The following is a 6,904-nucleotide window of genomic DNA, read 5'->3' as shown; positions in this document are numbered from 1 at the left end:
TATAGTTAGAGAGAACTCTTTTTAAAAAGCAATTTTAAGGTTGCAAGTGTAGATTGAGTGTAGCCCCCAAATTATTGTGCTCTGTTATTAATTCTTAATTTCTTTCACTTCGTGGAATATTTTTGCAAAGTTTTTGGGACTGGTGGGTGGATAGTAAGAGATGTAGCACAGCAGGCTTTATGGCAACAAGAACTTAAGGACTGGTTGCCAGGTAAGCAGTAAAGATCAGACAAAAACTGAAGACAGGAATCATGTATACCATAGTCAGCTTGGGCTGCCAACACAATACCGTAGACGAGGTGGTTTAAACAACAGAAATTTATTTTCTCACAGTTCTGAGGCTGGAAGTCCAATATCAAGGTTCAAGCTGATTTGATTTCTGGTGAGAGTTCTCTTCCTGGCTGCCTTCTCGTTATGTCCTCACATGGCCTCTCCTTGGTGCATGTGCTGGGAGGAAGAAAGGAGGGAGAGAAAAACAGATTGTGCCAGCATTCTGGTGTCTCTTCTTGTAGGAACACTAATTCAGTTGGATCAGGGACCTACCCTTATGACCTCATTTAACCTTAATTACTTCCTTACAGGCCCCAACTCCAAATACAGCCACACTAGGGGTTAGGGCTTCCACATATGAATGAGGGGGGCACATATATTTTGTTCATAAAGTATAGAAAAAAGGATGAGGTTTCTAACTAAAGTAGAAATTAGAAAAATTTTACTATAACTGAACAGTAAATTGGGATCTGAGCTTCCTAGCAGAGAAGGCAAAAAGGGAAATATAATAGGCAGAGTGAATTTAATGTAATGGGTAATGTCTTTGACATCTTAAGCTTTATTTTCTCTTATTGTATTTTCTGTTTGTTAAAGTAGTTTCAGACACTGATCAGTAAAAGTGGGGGGGCAGGAAGGGATGCTTTTTGGGGTCTAGCTGTACATCAATCACACTCTGTAGATTTTTTTTTTTTTTAATGTAGAAGGCTGATTTCGAATACTGATTTTAATCCCTGGAGCTAAGGTAGAAGATGCCAGAAAGTACAAGTTCTGAACTGGAGTTGGGTTTATCATCACTACAATTAAAGACTGTGCTCTTTGAGCTGTCAATGCCTATGTGGGAATTTTTAAAAATGTGGAAAAGTCACATATCTTATAAGCAGATTGTTTCAAATCTGAGGGATATTTGTAAACCCTATTACTGGTTCAAGTTAACAACATACTTTTTCATCAAAAGTGCTAAAGATGATCATTTATGTTAATTCTTTTGTATTCAAGTAAATTTAAAATGGTTTATTCTGAAAATTACCAATATCTATGGGATAACGGGAGGTGGCTTATTGGCTACAAACTGTGGTTGGCATTTTTATTTTAGTTGCTCTGGGTTGGCTGGTGAATATTACACACATAGTACAAAGGGTCAGAAAATCATTTGAATGGTGAGTGCACAAATAATTTTTGGTTCTTAAATCATTTATGCCATTATTTATTTCTTATTTTTAATTATGCCATATTGTCTGCATTTAATTAAGTACGAAGACCCTTCCACTTACATCATGGAGAGATCGTTTCAGCCACTGCTCTGTGGCAGCCAGTCTCCCGTCTCTCTTTTCGCAACTGTGAGGCAGACCCCTTTTCCTCAGGGAAGAGAAATCCGTAGCTTGTTGCCTTTGCCGATAACAAAGATGTTGGAGTCGGGTGGCAACGCTGTTGCCTTTGGCATCTTTCATATGAACCGCATCTAAAGGACCAGGATGTTTCTCTCTGTTGGTGATCCACCAAGGCTTCCCAGGTCAGCACCTCTGGTTAAACATGTACGGGTTACCAGTGTCAACCTTGATGAAATCAGTAACCTTGCCAGCTCCCAATCAACCTGAATGGCGTCATTCACTTCGATGAGGGGATCAGGGTAGCAGCTGGGGTCAGCTGTGTTCATCAGATGAGGGATTCCTTTTGTGCCCATAGATCCTTCTCACTGTGTACAACTTGTACTTGGCTTCCTCAGATGTAATATGACAAAAAGCAAAGCGGTCTTTGGTGTCATAGATGAGGTAACAATTCTCTTCGGTGCTGTCAAAGCTGACGACGTCTATTAAACCACTAAGGCAGGCCAGTCTGGACCCTGCCATCAACCTTACCTTCATTCACTGCTGCATACAGATCTACTTTCCTGTCAGAGCATACTCGTCTATTCCTTAGAACGATGAAGGGGAGACATCCTCTCGGCTTTGGACCAGTAGATGGACGAGGAGCAAACACACTGGTCAGTTTATCAGCATCCAATGCTTTGGAGCTGTGACACACTTCGGATGGTTCTTAAGATCACAGCCATGACTCGCAGTCTTCAATTCCTTTTAGATTGTCTGAACTTTCTTTGCATTCAACTTGGTTCTTAAATCTACTCTGTTTCCTCAAAATGTTAGAAAGGGAAAAAATATGATCTCTTGGAACTTCCATGCTATTAACATGCAATACTGGATGATAGCTGCCATCCTACAGATCTCACGAGGTTACTGGAACACACTGTGGGGCGACTTTCTTAGGCGAGAAATTTTGGGTTGGTTTCTGGAGAAAGTGGCATACGAGCTGAACGATGAAGAGAAGCAAGCCGGAGAAAGGGTAGGGAGTTCCAGAGGTGACATTATATGCATGGGAACCGCTGGTTCAAAGGCAAAGAAGCTCAACTGAGTGATGACTTAGAGTGTAACACGTGGTACAGTGGAATAGAATGAAAGTACTATGAGGCAAGAGAGAAGGCTAGAACGGAACTTTGCATGCCATGCTAATTGGCACTTTTGCCTAAAAGCTCCTCTAAACCCTTTGATGAGTTTTAACCATTGGACTGGGGTGGTCAGATCTGTTTTTTTGGATGACAGTGCCAGTAGGAAGGAGTGTGGCAAACGGATTGAGGGTGGGGTGTGAGAATCGTGCTTTGGGATCAAGTTAGACACTATTGCAGTAATCCAGGCAAGAAGTGATGAGGTCCTGGACTAGACAGTTAACTATTTCCCAAAGACATAAAAACAAATCTCTTACACAATCCTGGACCAGATGCTTTAAACAGTTATTTAGAGGAAAGCCGATAATATCTGTTTGCAGGCAGACTGGTTAATTTCTTTCCTTCTAATTAAAAACAAAAAACAAAAACCAAAAAACACCAAAAACCTGTCGATGCAATTTCGAAGCTAGATATTTTAGAGCTCCCTAAGAAAGAACAACAGATAAGCAGACATTAAAACATTCAGCTTATAAATAGTCTACTCCTTTTTCGGGCAACCCAATGCAGATCGATCAGAACCAAATGCATAAGTTCTAACCATAACGGGTTCTGTCATCTGTCACTGTATTTTCAAGTCTACGCAGGTATGACCCTACGCCACGATGAACGAATGAGCTGGAAAGATCAAAGCTATTTGATCTGGTTCTGTGATTTATAATTTCCAAACCAACACAAAGAAAAAAATAGCAGGCACCAAACACCCATCTATGCTTCTACCAGGTCACACACTGCAGTCCCATCCAAGTACAAGTTTCCATGGTAAACAGGGCCAGACTTGCCAACACGTCACAGGTTTCCAAAAAGCAGCTATGTCCCCCTGGGGAGAACTTTGTAACTGGAAAAGAAAATCTTCACGGATGAAATCTCCAGCAAAATAAAGTCACAGACTATATTTCTGCAGTGGGCCTTTGGCCAAACGTCTCATCAACAAGTGTGGCGCTGGCAGCGACCTGTCCTGTGATAGAGGTAGTAGAATGCTCTCGCCAAATCTTGTTTTCTTTTGCTCACAGCTTCCTAGAAAAAAAAAAAAAATCTTACTTTGAGTCGAAATTTTCCACGTTTCATCCCAGTCCAAAGGTGACTTAAATTTTTTTTTTTTTTTGGAAAGTTGAATTAAAGTCAACTAAAATTTGTAAAGTTTAGTCATTTGGGGAGCTCTGTGTACACAAAGCTCTCACTGGGTGACACCAAAGTTACATTTTCCTGCTCCTTGTGGCTTTTGGAAGACTCACTCCTTTTGGCTGTTTCTTTAGAAAGGATTTAACCCTAAGTTACAGGGGCAGGAAACCAAACATTTTTTTTTCAATTTACTAAAACAGATTTTTGCCAATGAAGAACTAATAAGAGTACATATTAAATCCACTAGTAGTTTAAAAAGTATAAAATGTCCCCATATATTTTATAGAAAAAAAAATTTAAATAATGTGGTTCATTCAACAAATCTACTAAGTACCAGGCACCGAGAGCTCAGTGTTTGAGGTATATAAAGCTGTATAAGAGTAATAAAAATGGCAACAATATAAGGCAGAATACAGTAAGTATTAAAGCAGAGGTATAAGCGAAGTCATGTGGGTTCACAGAAGTGGTAGAAATTCATGTTGACTGGAGGCTAGGGATAGTTTATTCTGGGTTTTGAAGGACCAAGGGTGGCAAAGATCGTGGTTTGGGAAGGTCTCTGGTTAGAGACTAGCGTGAGTACAGCCTTTTAGATGAGAAATGGGACTAGTCAGGGTGGCTGGGGTGTTGGATATGGCAGAGGAAGGAGTAGAATATAAAGTTAGGAAAAGTAGAAAAGTTAGGCTCAGAGTTTCTCAGTGGGTGTGCTGTTGGCGTGTGGGAGTGGATGGTTCTCTGTCATCTCAGGGAGTGTGTATTCCTGGTCCCACTTCCCAAATCCTGTTGTGCTCCATGTTATTTTGACCACTGAGAAGAAAACCCCCAACATTTTCAAATACCGCCCAGGTGAGGCAGTGTCAACTCTGTAGAAAATGACTGGGGGAGCCTTGGATACCAAGTCTGGGGGAGCAGTCCTCAGTCCTGTAGGCGATGAGGGTCTACTAAATGCTTCTGACCAGACTGATGTCATGACCAGATTTGGGATTCAGGACAATATTCTGGAGATTGAATCAGAAGAGGGAACAATCGGGAAGTAAGATAATCAATTTAGTCTACTGCAATAGTCCGGGCAAGACTCAGTGTGTACTCAAACTAAACAATTTCATCATTTCATGCCTGAAAACATGAATAGACCATTTTTTTTAGTTATTCCTCTCGCCTCTGAAACTCCATGGTACTGCATTGCAGAACTCTTTGTGCCGTAGCTGCTTTCCTGTTTTTTTCTTTCCCCAAATTAATATCATATGGTAATTTCAGTATTACAAAAACAAGATTTTTAGAGAGTGATCATAACACCCTTTCTAATTATAGAATAAACACGTGGGGGATGGAGAGCTGTATTTAAAAAACAAGACAAAAATAATTGTTTTTCTCTGTTTCATTTTAGCGTTTGGGTTGTTTCACTTCTTGAGTGTTTTTTTTTTTTTTTTTTTTTTAAGAAGGCTCTGTTGACAGTAGGTGGAATAGTTTTGAATCCCAGATGTCAATGCAGTAGTGGAAACTCAAAGTGGAGAGGCAGATGGAGTCTGTCAGACAGCACCACTAGTTGCCAGCACAGAAGACAGAGCCCGGGGCTGGGGAGGCCTGGAGGTAGTGCCCCCCTTGATGTGAGCAGGAACCCACCAGACTGGTGGTGAAGGGCAGAGGTCACGGCCGTCCTCCCGGCACCAGTCTGCCCGGATCAGAAGGGCACCCTGACTCAACACGGCAGCTGTGATCACGTCTCGTAATGTGTCCTTCTCTCTCGACTGCTGAAACATTGCTGCTGCCTCCTGGTTTTCTCAAGGAACTTTGGGAGGGACTATGCTGAGCAAAGATCAACCTCAGAGATGTTAACCTTAAGTTTTCCCTAAAAAAAAGCCTCTTCAGGAAACTTTCAGGTGGTTTTTCATCTGAAACAAAATGGGATTTCAAGAACATGAAGCAGCTGAAAAATTGTACCACATCTACGCAAAGGCCCAATGACATGAGATCACGAGTTTGAATCTGATCCTACTCATTAGTGAGACTCTCATTCTCTAAACCTCATCCTTTTAGCTATGTTTCTACTAAAGGTTTTTAAAACTGGCTTGGGCCCCTACTCAGATTTTCTGGGGCTAGATTCCCTTCAGATTCTCTTGTGCAAAATTGTTCATTTTGCTATTTATTGAGGAATATACTGAAAAAATAATTACAATGTTTTTTGATTTTCCTGGTACTTTATGTTATGTGAAAAAAAGCATTTTCATATATATATATATTTTTTTTTTATATATATATATTCACTCATTAAATCCTCTGAAGCTCAGAGGATTAAGAGACTTACCCAAGGTCACAGAATGGACAACCCAGAGCTCAAGTCCAGGTCCTTTGATTCCAAGCACATGCTGTCCCCTCTAAGGTTTGCTATTCGGTGATCAGCACTTTGATCCGCTGAACTGACAGTGAGGAGGGACAGACACTTCTGAGCAATTGAGACCTTGCAGTTTCAACCGAGGGTCTGCGGCCTTGAAAAACGAGGGTCAGTTCCTCTGGCAGTTTCTAGCACTGTCTTTTAGAAATTGCTATTGATGGTGCAGCTTTAGCGGATTATGGCCCTCAGTGACAGGGGATGCCAGTGGCCCTCGCTCCTGGGGACCATTCCTCTCTGTATCGTTCCGTGCCATGACTCGCCGTGGCGTTTTCTGCTGGCTGTGCTAACCCCAGTTGCTCCTGTCAACAGCTCTTGAAAGATCCTCTGGGTCACTCCAGAGTCTCCTGCTTCCTGGAACAGCTCCTTGGCAAGCAGACAGCACAGAATCAAAACCTTAGCACCACCTCTAAAGGCAGATTGCAGCTCTGGTGCTCCACAGCTCTTCCCAGAACTTCTTCAAACTGGGCCTCAAAGTGACTCAGGGGAAACAAGGCTCTAACTTCACGCTGCTCGCTTCTTGGGTTTTGCTGGACTCAGAGAGATTTGGGTCCACTGAATCACCGTTGGTTCGGAGTCAGTGCCTTGACAGTCACTTCTCTCAGAAGTCACGTGTGTAGCCCATAAAATTT

General features: G+C 41.8%; 1 pseudogene; it reads right to left on the bottom strand.

Annotated features, from left to right (window-relative positions):
- Positions 1-1,558: 1,558 nt before the first annotated feature.
- The window catches only part of LOC102889638, a 47,064-nt pseudogene continuing 41,718 nt past the window's right edge, over positions 1,559-6,904 (bottom strand).

Source organism: Pteropus alecto, unplaced genomic scaffold (assembly GCF_000325575.1).
Source record: "Pteropus alecto unplaced genomic scaffold, ASM32557v1 scaffold101, whole genome shotgun sequence".
NCBI classification, from domain to species: domain Eukaryota; kingdom Metazoa; phylum Chordata; class Mammalia; order Chiroptera; family Pteropodidae; genus Pteropus; species Pteropus alecto.
Note: the sequence above shows the minus strand (reverse complement) of the source record. Positions and strands in the feature narration are given on the sequence as shown.